We start from the raw sequence: 17483 nt of genomic DNA, 5'->3' as shown, positions 1-17483 counted from the left end.
TAGTAAAGGCCTTGATATGTGACAATGCTCATTGCTATGATGTTAAATAGATGGGTTACCAATTTGACTCTTATTATGAGATATCTTTAGATTGAGAATGTCCATGTACCATTTATGAATACCTCCCTAGCTAAGAGGGAGTGTTGAAAAAAGTGTAACTAGGTTCAGTCTTCATAAATATGAAATGTACTTTTGATTCTTGTATATTGTAAAATGAAGGAAAAATTATTATTATTACTATTATTGGATCATGGGTTTCATGCTCAAGGTATTTTATTTTAGAGGTCAAGCACCCATTGAGTGCTTATAGGTTTTGTCCTAGGTCAAGAAGTCAAAATAGTCATTGTCATAAGTTGAAGACCCCATTGAGCACATTGTAACTTGTAAAAATGATTATTTTTGTATTTAAAAATGTTAAAATACCCTTCAAGACCAAGTCAACCTAGCAGCTAAGAAGTCGTCCTATTTTAAGGAGCCACGTCCACCTTAGAAGAATATATAAAGGAGGGAACTTGACCTACTTTGGACACACATTCACTTCTCATCATCTAAGCAAAGGAGAAGCACAAGAAGGCTAGCAAAAAGAGAGAAGGACAAAGGAAGAAGTTTTTTGGGCTATCTCTCTCTCACACATGCAAAGAAGGAAGGCTAGGGTTTGACTGCTTCAAGGACAAAATTCTCAAGTTGCTGGAAGAAGGTTGAAATAGTTGGGAGAAGAGCCTAATAGGTCACCTTCTAGACTTAGACAAGGAAGAAATTCAAGAGAAGTTGTTGGGAGGCCTTGGAAGGCTAAATTCCAGTCACACGTGTGAAAGCAGTAGTAGTTGCAGGGGCCAAAAATTTCTGACCTGCAATAGAGGTCGGAATTCTGAAGCTGGGGGTCGAATTTGCGTTGTTGGAAGAGATTTGACTGGGTTTGACTTGGACAAATGAAGCACATCATCATGAAGGTCAGATTTGGTCTTGGAAGGGTATTGGTCTTGGTCTAGAGGTCTTGGGATTTGTCTATTGAATAGTCTATAAGAAAAGAAGAGATTTACGGGTTTTCCTCTTTGGTGGGGAGGTTTTGGCCCTAGATTGCAGACTATACCCTATGTTCTTGTGTACTATTTCTCTTCTTATTTTGGTATTTTTTTGATGATAAGAACAAACATAATAATAAGAGAAGAAGCTAATAAGTAATAAAAAGTAAAAAGATATCATAAGCAATTATCAATAAGAGAAATCATCCTAACTACTGCCCTATAGATTTCCCAATAAGAACTTGGGTATATTCCTTTTATAGGAATGAGTAGATCCTCCCTAGTTGAGAGGGGGAGATAGACACATCATTATTGTCTTCATGCTATGAATAAAATAATGGAGGATTGGGTAAGCATCTAAATTTTGATACTCTTTGAGGATGAGGTAGGGCATCCAATAGGTAAGAGTAGTTGAAGAGGAAATTCCTTGAGAATGTGTTAATCCAAGTCAAGAATGGTCCTAGAAGGACATAGCTTGTGAACATTCAGATGGGTTATATGCCTTGAGAGACAATGATAAAGGTTTCTATCTATCATTTGTCTCCCCAGCATTATTCTCTAATCTTGTGGAGAGATAGAGTTGTTATTCAAAACCTTGCTATATGACAATGATGGTTGATATGATGAGATGAAAAAATATAAGCTGAGAAGATAGCTTATGAGATGGCTTACCAATCCGAATATTCTTATGGGAATTCTTCAGTATGAGAATTTCCATGTACTGTGTATGTATTATGAATACCTCCCTAGTTAAGAGGGAGTGTTGAAATATGTAACTAGGTTTGGTTTTCATAATGACTTACGTAATATTGATTTTATGTAATTGATGTAAAGAGAAAAAGAAAATTTATTATTGTTATTTTGTAGCATGGGTTTCATACCCTAGTTCATTTTATTTATAGGTCAAGCACCCATTGTGTTTTTCGTGAACTCAATAAGTCAAAGAAGTCATTTTCATATGTAAATACCCTATTGGGCATCATGGATCAATTCTAAGAATTTTTTTGTGTCAAAAAAGTAAAAAGACTCTCTTGAAGACCAAGTTGGCCTATAAGAGATGTCAAGTCGACCTATTTAGGGATCCCTAGAAGCTTATATATTGGAGGCAGTCACCCTAATTTATAGCTCATCTAAGGAGGAGCTCGTAGAAGTCAAGAAGAAGACGAAAAAGAGAAGGCAAGAAGAGGAGAAACAAAGGAGGGGAGAACAAAGGTTTTAAGGACTAATTTGGGTCTTCATCTCTCACAAGTGTGAAACTAGGGCATCACTGCTATTGCAATAAGATCGAATTGCAGACCTACCAAGACAAGCCAAAATTTGAGAGGAAGAAGATCAAGGAAGGAAGTTGAGTTATCAAGGAAGAGGAAGAACATTAAGCAAAGGAGAGAGAAGGGAATTTCACCCACTAAAATACCCACACACGCTAAAATCATAGATTGAAGGAAGGGCTGAAAAGTTGCAGAACTATTAAAGGAGCCGAAATTTGTTGCAGGTGTCAAAGTTGTGTAAAATGAGTGTTTGACTTGGGTTGACTTTATGGAAGATAAGGCTCATCAATGAAGGAGTTGACTTGGTCTTAGAGGGGTATTTTTATAATTCAGGTGGATATTGGTGGCCACCCCCCTTTTCCACCTAGACCCCCCAACCAGTTTCATATGTTTCCTTGTTCATTTCAACATTTACTATTTTTTGCATTTTTTCGGGTCCTGAACTTCCAAAGCAGTTTTGACCCCATAAACGACGTTTTTTTGGGGTCTTGGTGTTACAACTCGTGGGGTTTGGTTTTTGGTTGTTTATTGTTTTATCGTGTTTTCCAATAATAAATAGGCCATTGAGCCTCATTGTAATACAGTTCAAACGCATGTAGCCGCCACATCTCTTCTCAGAGATAAGCTACCATTTCCCGAGCAATATTATTTCCATTCTATTTGTAAGCATAGTTCAGTATTTTTATATTAATGAAATATTTTTTTTTTCCTATTGCATCTCTGTGTTTATGGTTATATGTGTAAGTTGTTGAGTTCTTGTTTAAAGTCAAATCAGTGGTATTAGAGCGGTATGCTCTTTCTCTGTTTTTCTTTGTGTGTCCCCAATGAGGTTAAGGTTTAAGGAGTTAGGGCTTGATCTAGTTGAACCATTGCAAGATCAACCTCGCAAAATCCGATGACCTCCCATGGAAAAAGAAAAGAAAAATGAGGAGGCAAGAGATCCTTTCAAAATGTTGCTCGAGGAAGCCCTTGAGCGACAAAAGGAAGCGATGATGGATAACTTTTCCTAGATCCTTCGATGATTACCCACAAGCGATGCATCTTCATCCAAAAGCCACTCTAGAGGTGCCACTCCTTTTAAGGTACAATTTAACTTTGATATTCCCATATTTGAAGGCCCGATAGATGCATAGGCCAAAGATAAATGGTTAAATATATTGGAAGGATATTTTTCAGTTCATGAATTTTCTAATCGGGAAAAGATTACTTTTGCACTTCTCAAAGCCGCCCCACGCATCAAGGAATGTGGGAAACCTACTATGAACAAAAGGACGAGAGTGAACCTTTGTTGTTTTCAGCCACACCCACTTGGAATTCTTTTTGAGATGCCATCAAGGAACAATATTACCCTATCGGGAGCTATGAAGAAAAATACATAAAGTGGACCATGCTACGACAAGGAAGGGACCAAGATATCCTAGAGTTCAAAAATATTTTCCATACCCTTCGCACAAAGCTGGGTATCAAGGATATTGAGTGACATTTGGTGCTCAAGTACTGTGGTTGTCTACATAAGTACATCCAGGATAAGATGGAGTTCCTGGACATTCCCTCGCTCGACACGACGTATCGGTATGTTGTCAAGATTGAGCAGAAGTTTAAACAAAAGAAGCGGGACCTTGGATCTATGAAACCAAAGGAAGGAAAAGGTACCCCCAAACCATATAATAAAGGACCAAGCCAAGGCGAGGCTACCCAGGACATCGCATTGAAGCCGCAAGAAAAGAACAAAACCATGAAGATAAAGAAGGACATGGGAAAATGGTGTGAGTTCCATAAGATCTCCACTCACAATAAAAGTTAGTGTCAAGCCAACCAATCACTGGTGGTCGAGGTGAAGGCTTCTGAATTAGATATAGGTTTCAACTTTGAATCAGAACCCGATAAGGGAACTGACAAAGGGAAGAAGATCATTAATGTGGAGAATCATTAACTCCTTAATTACACTCTAAAAATAGTAAAGATAATGGATGGGGAGAATCATTGACTCCTTAAGGGTTTTGGATGACAATTTTAGAGTTGGAGATGCTTAGTTGTAAATAGTCTTTACTTTGTTAAAGATAACCTTTCTTGACTGATAATAGAATAAAAGGATTTTATAAAGTTGAGGTTTTCAAAGAATTTACAAATTCAATGGAAAAGAAAATTTCAGAGTTTTATGATACTTAGCTAATTTTCAAATGTTGTGATCATGTCCTTAAGAATTTCTACTTTCAAAGCAGAAGATCACAAAATGTTTCAAGCGATTTTATTGTAAAGCCAAAAGTCATGCTATTTAACATTATTTTTCTAAAAAAAAAAGAAAAAAAGTAAATGCAATAATGATACAGTAGAAGATGTAATCTTCTAAGAAAATAATTTTTTCAAAATAAGCCCATTGACAGGTAGAGAATCTCACTTTCCTGATAAATATTGAAATATGAATGTTGATGGGCCTACTTGTTCAACAATTTGAAATGGTCGAAGCCACATTTTCTGGAATTTAGTATGGTTTCCTTTTCCCTGATGTGCCTTGTCCCATTTAAGGATGATATCTCCAATTTGAAATGATTTTGTGGAAACAAATATTGCATCAAAAAATATTTGACTAGCTGTTGATGGCAAGTATGTGTAAGTTTGTCTTTCTCCCTTTCTTCTTCTAGTTTAAGAATTTGAGACTGTCTTAGTTGTAAAGAAGAAGAAGGTGTTTCTTGAATAAATTGGAATAGGGATAATGAGGGAAGGGCTAGATTTGAAGGGATGATAACTTCTTTCCCATATACTAGATTGAATGGAGAAGTGCCTATTGAGGCCTTCTAGGTTATTCGATCTTCCCATAGAGAAAATGTCAAAGATTTATTCCAATTCTTTTGGCTCTAATCAACAGTTCTTTTAATAATCCTTATGAGGTTCTTGTTGGTTGATTCTGCTAAACCATTTCCTTGTGGGTAGTAGTTAGCAAAATACTTAAGTTTAAAACCCCTCTTAAGAGCAAATTCAGTCATATTATTTCCTAAAAAGTAAGATGCATTATCAAACATATGTGTAGTTGGTAAGCCAAATCTAACAATAATGAATTGATCAATGAATTCAATGCTAGCCTCAGAATTGGCTACCTTTAGTGGAATTTCTTCCACCCACTTAGTAAAATAGTCTGTAGCTATAAGGATATACTTATGTTGTTTTGAGGAATGAGGAACAATCTCACTAATGATACCCAATCCCCATTTTTCTAAAGGTTGTTCAATGTTGATCGGTTGCAGAGGTAAGGCAAGTTTCCGTTGCCTTCCAACAACAGTTTGACATATTTTTCATTTCCTTACGTATTCATGGGTATCTTTGAACAAATTTGGCCAATAGTACCCAACATGCAGGATCTTATGTGCAGTAGTATCTCCTCCAAAATGTCTACCAACTGGTCCATCATCGAGTTCCTGCAAATCCTTATGTGCTTCAAACTTTTCAAGGCATCTTAATAATACAAAATCATAATCTCTCATGAATAACACATCATTAATGATTTCATATTGATTTGTTTTTAATCTTAAATCCCTTTTCCTTTTGTGATTGAGTTCAAGAGGAACATATCCATTTTTCAAATAGAAAATGAGAACAATGTAAAATTTGAAACGGGAATTGATACTGTTACCCGTTTTGTAGAGATAGCAAAAAAGTGACCTGATTTTGAAAAGGGGTGATGCAGAACACACATGTTTTTTTTAGAGCATAGTTTTTGGCACTTTAATTTTTTTATGTACATTACGTTTTAGAATGGTAGCGATTTTCATGCTGATTTAAAAAAGTGGGTATTCTGCATTAGACCCTTTTTTTAAAAGACCTATTTTTTGACTTTAAATTTTCTAATGTATGAAATGTAAATAATTATTTTGTAAATTTAATCATTTTTGAAGTGGTCGTTTTCTTCATATTTTCTTGTTTTTTATTTTAATTTTATTTTTTTGTAGTGAGGTTTTAATTATTTTGCATTTTTAAATTAGAATGTCGATATTTTGAATTTTCGATATTCTACATATTTATACATCCTTAATTAATTTTTCAATCCACAAGAAATAATTGTTTCTAAAAAACAATATTTTTTAACAATGGACATAAAAATAACCATTTTTAACATAAATATAACTAAAGAACTACACGTTTTGATAATTTTCTGCTAGAATTGACATGTCAAAATCACAATTTTTATACGAAAATTTTAACTAAAAATGGTTAAATAATAGTTTTTTTTGTATGAGTTTCATGTCAAAATAATAACAATAATCATTTTTTTTTCAAAAAATAATGATTCACTTAAAAATTAATGTGAAAATCACATATTACAAATATTGAATGTATAACAACCTTAATTGAGTGTTTATTCTTCTCATAAAATGTCAAAGTCAAAACATTGCAAAGCTTGATTTCCAAGCATAACTTAAATTTAATAAATAATGTCACGTAATCCAAACTCTTCGTCCTCTAGAGTTTCATCGTTGTCTTCTTCCATAATATTTTCTGCTTCCTTTTGCTCATTTTCCTCTTCTAATGGATCTTTGATGTCTACGAATCTCCCAATGTATGTCTTTCCAAACATTCCATGTAATGGTGGTTGGGGTTCCTTTGATTTTATGCCACACGTGATTCACTAAAGTCCCCTTTCTTCAACCCAATTTCTTGCATTGCGTCTGGAAGAAATTGAAGAGCATTAATTCTTTGTTGAATGAAATTGCAATGTATTGGATCTTTTTCAATTGCAATGCAATTTCTTCCTTTTTGAAGGCAACATGCTAGTTTTGTACCTAATTATCAAGCACAAAAGAATAAATGAACTAAATTAGTACCATGACATATAAATTAATAAATAACATATTGAAATTCAATTCCATATAATAAAACTTACCTGAGCCAGAAAATAAATCGAAAACCCAATCTCCTTCATTTGACTGCCGCAAAGACATGGCTAAATCGAGCTCCTAAATAACATTGGGTTACATTGTTTAAGTGCTCAAACGGCTTGATCGAGCGCTTAAAAAGGGCTCAATTGAGCAATCATTTTTTCCACCCAAAAGTGCCATCTCTTGGAGTGAAATCATATCATATGTAGCTAAAGGCTAGACAAAATATGTTTCAGACAGAGACATAAATGGTCATAATACCTACACATATCCCTTATATAGGGATTTAGAGCACCAGTCATTCAAACAATACAATTTAATATGTAATTCCATTTATTGATATTATCTTTTGGGATGTTTTTATAAAAAAAAATTGAAAGGTTGTTAATATCCTCTCCTCTTATTGTTGCATTTATCCATACTTTAGTGATTAATAACTTCATAAATTAAAATAGAAATTGGTGAAGATAAATTGTGAAAACCAAGACTTACCCATTATGATCACTAGTTAAAAATGGTAGCAAGATCTTTGCATCAAAGAGGACACCACCGGGTAAGATTTTGACAAACCTTATTTAATGTAGTTGTTATTCTATATAGACTATGATGCTTTCAGTTTTGATTTGTTAATATATTTGTTTTAAAAGAAAAAAAATTAAAATAAATTTAGTACCAAAGATAACATTTTTAATATAATTAAACTCAATTTTTAATTTTTATTCAAAAATATCTTATTTAATTTTAATTCAAATCTTAATTTTTATTTAAAAATCTCATCTAATTTAATCTTGTTTTTCATTTTTATTTAAATTAACTAAATATTTCATTATCACAATCTTTTATATATATATATATATATATATATATATATATATATATATATATATATATATATATATATATATATATATATATATATATATATCTATATATATATATATATATATATATATATATATATTATGCAATTTGGGATGTTTTTATAAAAAAAAATTGAAATGTTGTTAATATCCTCTCCTCTTATTGTTGCATTTATCCATACTTTAGTGATTAATAACTTCATAAATGAAACTAGAAATTGGCGAAGATAAATCGTGAAAACCAAGTCTTACCCATTATGATCACTAGTTAAAAATGGTAGCAAGATCTTTGCGTCAAAGAGGACACCACTGGGTAAGATTTTGACAAACCTTATTTAATGTAGTTGTTAGTGTATATAGACTATGATTCTTTCAGTTTTGATTTGTTAATATATTTGTTTTAAAAGAAAAAAAATAAAATAAAATTTAGTACCAAAGATAACATTTTTAATATAATTAAACTCAATTTTTAATTTTTATTCAAAAATATCTTATTTAATTTTAATTCAAATCTTAATTTTTATTTAAAAATCTCATCTAACTTAATCTTGTTTTTCATTTTTATTTAAATTAACTAAATATTTCATTATCACAATCTTATATAGATATATATATATATATATATATATATATATATATATATATATATATATATATATATATATATATATATATATATATATATATATATATATATATATATATATATATATATATATATATATATATATATATATATATATATATATATATAGATATGTAATTCCATTTATTGATATTATCTTTTGGGATGTTTTTATAAAAAAAATTGAAACGTTGTTAATATCCTCTCCTCTTATTGTTGCATTTATCCATACTTTAGTGATTAATAACTTCATAAATGAAACTAGAAATTGGTGAAGATAAATTGTGAAAACCAAGACTTATCCATTATGATCACTAGTTAAAAATGTATCAAGATCTTTGCATCAAAGAGGACACCACCAAGTAAGATTTTGACAAACCTTATTTAATGTAGTTGTTAGTCTATATAGACTATGATGCTTTCAGTTTTGATTTGTTAATATATTTGTTTTAAAGGGAAAAAAAAAAGATAAATTTAGTACCAAAGATAACATTTTTAATATAATTAAACTCAATTTTTAATTTTTATCTTAAAATATCTTATTTAATTTTAATTCATATCTTAATTTTTATTTAAAAATCTCATCTAATTTAATCTTGTTTTTCATTTTTATTTAAATTAGCTAAATATTTGACTAGATATTTTGAATGTTGGTGATTTTTCTTTTAGCCTTTCAAAATGATGAGTTCAATATATTATTAAACAGATATTATTGTCGACCCAGTGGAGCTACAACAATAATTTCAACTATTAATCATTTCACAAACCCCTTACCAACTATATGTCCAATGATTGACAATCTGCCATGATAAAACATTACTCCCAATTAACATAAATATCCTTTCCTAGTTACGCAGAATTGTTGTACTACTATACTCTCACCATGTACATTCCTGTTTTAGAAATAAACACATCAACTTGTTTAAAATAATCTACACTATGATTCCATGAAAAATTACATGCAATCGAGGGCTTACCCTTGAATCTCTCCCCAAAACATATTCAAACTTCACACGATGTAGGAAGCTCTCGACCGAAATGACTTTAACCATATAAATTGTGAAAGGTACTAATAAAATCAAGAATGGAGATAAATCCCTCACAAGCGATAACATTGCAAGATGTGAAATATTAGCATTGCTATAATCAAGATCTGGATTCTAGTCTGGGCAAAAGGGGAGTTGTAAGGAAAATTATCGTGTCACAACTCTGACTGCCAAGGACCACAGTATAGGAAATCAACAAGCACTGGACGAATAGAATAGGGGTGATTCTCAGAATCGCCGGGTGGTGGGGCGATTCTCAGAATCGCCCTAACACCTAGCGATTCTGAGAATCACCCCAAACAATGCTTGATACCTTGCATATCCTTCACAGATCGCATTTAAAATATAAAAACGGCTAGATAGCTGTAGCGGGTCCTCTATGTCAGCGAGATCTTCATATGCCTCCTCCTCTTCTTCATCGTCACTCTCATCTACATCACATAAATGGCTGCTGGAATGGTTGTAGGTTCTTTCTGAATTGAAGTGGGATGATAATACAGGAGCCAGTTTTGAAACAGAAAGCGTCGAGAGATGGTGCCACGAGTACCAAGCCCGCGAGGGAGGAGCGGAAGCTACAGGTGAGTTGCCATCTTCAATATTTGTAGAATTGGTCCTATTCGGATGGATTTTGAAAGAAACCCCACGACAACTAGAGAACCTGGATAGTTCGGCCATTAATAAGGAATTAAAGATGCTAGTTGATTGAAGGTAAAAATCAAGGCAGAAACAGACAAAATTTAATGAATGTGATAGGGGTATATAACAGCCCTGAACAGATGGATGGAATGAATTCTGTGAGGAAAGAGTATTAGTCATTAATTGAATTCTGGGCGACCTTGTACTTATCACCAGTGTGCTACTGCGGGCTAAAGCTAACTTCAATTATTTGTTTATTTTATATTCTAAGAGTCTATCGACAAGGCATGTGGTTGTGAATGTCGCCACAGATATGATCATGAATTACTCAATTCCTGGCCATCTTGAAAAGGAAATGATTCAGATTCTAATTAAGCAAGAAAATGTCGGTGGATCTTACTATAATATTATCAGGAAACTCGAGAATATAGCGAAATAACTTAAATAAATTGCTTATGGAATCTGCGTTGCATTGCGTGAATGAAGTAAGACTATATCTATCAAGTCCCAAAGATTGTAAATAATCTTACAACTACTCTTTTATAGACAAAATTATGGTCATCAAAATGAAATTGCATGGATTAAGTTCCTCTATTGTTTACTAATCCGCATGGGGCATATTTAATAAACACACACACACCAGGAAACATTGCTAAAAGGTTTACATCATGGTAATCACATCGGGCAAGGGCGGCGTCAAGGGAAAAGTTGAAAACAAAGTAAACTGCACAACAATATAGGTCTTAAAAGATGAGTGCCACCTTGATTATACTATAATTAGAGTTAAAATATCAATTAATTTTGAGCTTTTGTGCATTAAAAAACAAAAAACCTAGGTCTAGTTCAGGGGAAAGGCACTCGTATGGCTGCCATAAAATTGAGACTTTCTGGGTTTACTGGGACCTGCGAAGAAGGTGAAGGTACAAACCATAGTTACTCGAATTTGATTCGATACAAAACCAAAATAATTGGACTGCATAAAATTTAATACGGATAAAATTAAATTCGAAAGCATACATCTTATAAGTATTTTAATTTAATTTTTAATAAAAATTTAAAGGAACCATTTTTATATTTTAAATGCAATCTGTGAAGGATATGCGAGGTATCAAGCATTGTTTGGGGCGATTCTCAGAATCGCAGGGTGGTGGGGCGATTCTCAAAATCGCCCCGTCACCGAACCGCCACCACCCGAGTGGTGGCGAGGCGGTGGCGGGGCGATTCTGAGAATCGCCCCTATTCTATTCGTCCAGTGGTTGTTGATTGCCTATACTGTGGTCCTTGGCAGTCAGAGTTGTGACATGATAATTTTCCTTACAACTCCCCTTTTGCCTAGACTAGAATCCAGATCTTGATTATAGCAATGCTAATATTTCACATCTTGTAATGTTATCACTTGTGAGGGATTTATCTCTGTTCTTGATTTTATTAGTACCTTTCACAATTTATATGGTTAAAGTTATTTCGTCCGAGAGATACGTACATCGTGCGAAGTTTGAATATTTTTTGGGGAAGAGATTCAAGGGTAAGCCCTCGATTGCATGTGATTTTTCATGGAATCGTTGTGTGGATGATTTTAAACAAGATGATGTATTTATTTCTAAAAGAAGAATGTAGTCAGTGAGAGTATAGTACTATAACAATTCTGCGTAACTAGGAAAGGATATTTATGTTAATTGAGAGTAATGTTTTATCATCGTAGATTGTCAATCATTGGACATATAGTTGGCAAGGGGTTTGTGAAATGACTAATAGTTGAAATTATTGTTGTAGATCCACTGGGTCGACAGTAATATCTGTTGAATAATATATTGATCATCATTTTGAAAGGCTAAAAGAAAAATCAACAAAATTCAAAATATCTAAGCTTAGTGTCCAAAATTCTTTGGCACGAGTTCTCGCTACAAAGATCTAATTTCCTACCAGAAAGTTGCGTGGCTTGTAACAAATATTTACAGGACAGTATGCCAGACTTCGGTAGTTGCTAGACTAATTCTCTAGACTTTTTGGAGTGTGCATGCTGCATTTGAATAAGGGGGCAATTCTCAAAATCACCCCAAACAATGCTTACTGGGCATCCAATATGATATTAAGCAGATTTCAGAATAGGAGTTCCTCTTCGTGAGGTAATATATATATATATATATATATATATATATATATATATATATATATATATATATATATATATATATATATAATTCAATAAGAATTATGGTAGCCGATTCATCCATGAAATGGGGATGAGCTAATTAATTTTCTTTGACAAAACTGCAGGTTGGCATGGAAAGAGATCAAGATAGGCAGGCGAAACACAAAGCTGGTATGTAATACTCATATGCTATTACATTCATACGGTCACTAATCTCCTCATTCCTTTAATTATGTTTTAACTTTTGCGGTTGTTGTTAACATTGGGTAACTTTGCATGTGTGTGCAGATAACGTTGGAATCATTCCTTACTATTCTGTGTGGAACAAAGCTCTGGATCCAAATTGTGTATGAGTTGCAGTTTTGTAATATGTAAATCGTTGTTTCTTCTTATTATGGAAATATATGCTTCTCTTCAACTAAAATATTTTTTATTTTCAAAGTTTATCATGAACATACCATGGGTTAAATTTTCATTCAAATCATTCCGTAGGTACACGTACTCGTATGAGATTACGCTAGAAATTAAAATCAAGATCAGTCCAACTTTTTATATAGCAGTGAGCAGTTGGTTGTCGTATTTGCAATTTTGAAGTGGCCTGTTTCATGCACGTGATGCTGCTTTCGTTAGTAGACATGTGGAAAAAACTTCTCGAGGAAATCGTCCATGGATGTTACACCGCCTGTTACACATTCAAAAACCCCCAATTAGTTTTCAAAATGTCGGCAATTTTCTAGATTTTTAAGCTCCACCTACAGCCTAAAGCTACTTATCTGTTTTTCTCCATTTTGTTTCCATTTTATCCTCATTATCCGTGATTGGATTATTACATTTTTTATTAGAAGAATAAGTGCAAAATTTTCAGTGAGGAATCATGAGCTAGAGAAGGTTTACATTGAAGAATTGTTTTGTAGCATAAGCCATAAGCCATTTAAAACTTTAACATCCGTATAAAACATAGTTTTTCTGTAGTTGAAGAATTTATAAAAGATTAAACCATTACTATATATTTTTAGATCTGAATTTGTTTGATAGTAATTTCAAAATTTTGTAATCGTAAGTTAGCGTAAGATTTTTCATTCCACTATTTTAGACCACTAATGCCATTCCATTCATGCCATTTGACTTCATTATAGGCTAAAATAAGCACATGATGCAATAGTTAGTTAATTTAATGTCATTCCACTCATGCCATTTGGCTTAATTATAGGCTAAAATAAGCACATGATGCAATAGTTAGTTAACTAGTTTGTTGTACTTCATACTAAGTATAAATACTTATATGTTTTTTCACTAAGAAGTGGCTGCCTTCCTTCATACTAGGAAATAAGTTTTAATTAGTTTTGTTTACTTGGTACTAAGTATAAACACTTAAAAATGGTCGTATTCCTGGACACTAAGGGAAAAAACACTAGAATTTAGTAGGAAGTTATTATAGTTAAGTAGTTTTTGTATAAAAATTAAGAGAACTAAGTTTAAGGGATTTTATTGTTTTGGTGTTTAATCATTTTTTCCTGAAATTCAAAGAGTAATTGCTTCCAATCTTGCTGGTTAGTGTGTGTATGCTTGTGATTACCAATTCTACTCTAGAGCAAGGGCGACTCTAAAGAAGTGGTAATGATAATTTTAAATTATTTTTCTTTGTAAATATATAAATATGTTTTCTTTCTATCCATATATATTTCAATGAATTCAAATTGTTATTTTTTAACTTAGGAAATATTTCATTTTTTTATATTTGTAAATTATTTAATTTTTTTTGTAAAATAGCTATACTCTATTTTACCCACTATATTGTATTTTATAAAACATATTCATACTATATTTTATTAGATGTACCTTATTTTCTTCCCAGTGGTTATACCTTGTTTCTTTCAATAGCCCTTGCAATTATTTCATAAAATGTAGTTGTAGTAAATTTATATAGCAACATTGTAGCCCTAGTAATAGATTTACTTTCTACAAATTGTTTGTTGAATTGAATCTTTGTAGACATAAAAAACTAGTTTTATCATTGTAAGAATTTTTAATTATTAAATTGATTTTAAACTATTGTACATATTAGTATTAACTGTTGACTAGTTTAATTGAGACAATTATAGTATGTAATTACCTTTATATCACTTGTTAATAATTGGTAATTATTAATAATTGGTAAATTCACTTAAGAGACCAGTAAACGCGAAATGAATAGCCAAATTGAAAGCTCATGACACAACATTGATATATAAAGTAGATTCTATATAAGAGATTGTAGGAGCTTGTCACGTGCAATAGATTTGGATTATTGATCCAACCATTAATTCAATGGATGGTGTTTGACATGAAGAGATTGAAATATGTTACTCATGAAGTAGATGGTGGGATTGAAACAAAAAAAAAACATAGCACCGTTTATGTTGATGTTATGGTTGAGAACATGTTGAATTTATACTTAGGAAAGAAAATTGATATTCTACCAAAACATTAATGTATTTTTTTTTCCTCGTAAACAACTTTGTTTGGCACATAAAAATTTGGTTTTACTAGCATTTTTTTAAAAGTTTGAAAATTGACCCTAAAAAAAAATCATCGTTCCAGTATCATCACTTTTTGGTTTTGAAGCTATATTTTGCACAAAAATTTCGTAGTCACTGCAATTTTTAAAACATGTTGAATATTGACCCCTAAAAAATAAAATCATCATTCCAGTATACACATTTTTCATTTTTAGCATTGTTTTTGATGTTTTTTCGGGGTTTTTTAGCCAGAGTTCCCATTTTGAGTTTGTAGTTCCCGTTTCAAAGTTTACATTGTTTGAGATCAACATATTGGGACTCTAAATCATTTAGGCTTACCTCTGATATGTGTACAGTACTACCCGAGTCCTCATCTGTCGGTAGGTTGAAAGCTCCTGTAAGAAATCTACAAAAACCTTGTCCTTTGACAATTTTCGCTGGTTTAATGTCAATATCATATTCTTGCAGAGTTGTTACCCAATTTTCCCTTTTTTCTCCTACTTCCTTTTGCATAAGTAATTGTCTCACTGCTAAGAATGGGACTATTATTTTAGTACGTATTTTTAGGAGAAAAGGCCTGAAGTTCTTTACAGATTTGAAAATATAAATATCTTTCTTTTCCACCTCTGAATAATTTAGTTCAACACCTTGAAAATTAGAACTAAAGAAAGAGATGGGTGCTTTGATTTGTTGATCATTAAGTTGTGTTAAAACAACAACATAAGATGTTTCAGAAGCGAATGTATACAAAATGAAATGTTTAGAAAAATTTGGAGTTATTGAAGAGGGAGCATTCATAATGGCTTGTTTTATTAAATCAAAAGCTTCTCTTTCATTATGTCCCCACTTAAATATTGAATTTTTATTAATCATGGTTTGTAATGGTAAAACAATTTGGGAAAAGTCAAGGAAAAATATCTTAACAAAATTTATTTGCCCTAGAAAAGACTACATAGATTTTTTATTATGGGGTAAAGAAATTTCAGCAATTTATTTTACTCTGTCTGGATCAATACAAATTCCCTTTTTCGATACAATAAACCCTAGAAGATTACCTTCATTTAGAGAAAAATAAGAATCAAGCCAACAGGTAGGGTTCTACCTCCTCCTCTCCTGGGAAGGAAAAGGGAAACTGAAGTTATGATATGAGCTTAAAGCTTTTTTTGCAGTATAGTGGTCATGGTACTCTAGTGTTGCTCTGCTGCTAGCGAGCCTGAATAGTACCTCAGAGGAGTCACTATCTAGAAATCACAAATGTTTCTCCGCTACCATCAAGCCTCGTTAATTCCTCGACAGACTCGTTGCCTTACCTCTTTGCACAGGAAGACTTTCTCGGTCCTTTAGCCCTTATTATGAGTATTTGGATGTGCTCATTGGCACTTATTTTTCTGTGCTTATGTGCAATTATTTGATGGTGGCTTAAACCCTGGGAAGACGAGGGATACTAACTTATTTGACTTGAAAAGAGGTTGTTTTTGGTTTTTCAGAGACCTTATTATTTTCCCGAAATGTATGTATGCTCAAAAGGTTTCTTCAGTCCCCCCTTCATTCCCAGAACTATAGGTGAGATAGAATAATTCAAACTCATAGGCCATGCAAGTAGCTGGGATAGAACGACGTGAGAAGGAAAGGAGGTCATGTGTGCCATTGAGTTCCCCACTACTGCCAATCTTGCACACTATATCTTGGCCACGGCTTAAGGTTCAGTCAGTAAACAGTTCCATAGAGCATCCGTGGAAGCCAATGTGTAGTGTCGTTCTAACCTCTATCTATCATACCAAACTTTTATTTTGAATGGAAATGAACATCAATCTATACTGAAAACAAAACAACCACTAGCTAAGCAAACAAAAGGGAGTTATGGTACAATATGGGGCTAGCAACCTTGGGGCTACTAGGTAAAGAACTTAAGGTCTTTGTCATTCACAGGGAGGGGTTCAACTCACCCTCCCAAGGTCTGTAACTTAAAGGTGTGTTGGCCAATTGTATCATTTATTTTGAAAGGGCCAATCCGCAATGCCTGGAACTTGGTGTGTTTTCCCCTGTCCTCATGGGCCCGATCCCATTTAAGAACCAAATCCCCCACATTAAATTCATAGGTCCCTGCAGACTTCTCATCAAACCACCTTTTAAACCAAGCTTGGTGAATGACAAATTTCTCTGTGACATTTAGTCTCTCCTCTTCCAATCTCATAAGTGTGTCAATACGATTCTAAATGGTAGGGCACGAGGAGACTTGTGACTCTTGAGGTAGTTTGATGGTGAGGAGGTACAGGTTAGGTGTCAATATGGCTTTTTCCCCATAATCTAGGAAGTATGGGGATGTGCCAATGGATGGTTTGTGGCTAACTTGGTTAGCCCACAAGACATTGTTGAGTGCATTGTGCTAGTTTCTTTGATGAGAAAGAAGGGTTTTCTTAAGGATGCAGATGAGATTTTTATTGGTAGATTTTGCTAGGCCATTCCCATCAGGGTAGTAGTTGGTTGAATGCTTTAACACGATAT

Source organism: Pinus tabuliformis, chromosome 2_1 (genome assembly GCF_031772625.1).
Source record: "Pinus tabuliformis cultivar Carrire ecotype Pingquan chromosome 2_1, CPIR1, whole genome shotgun sequence".
NCBI lineage: Eukaryota > Viridiplantae > Streptophyta > Pinopsida > Pinales > Pinaceae > Pinus > Pinus tabuliformis.
This window is presented reverse-complemented; position numbering follows the sequence as displayed.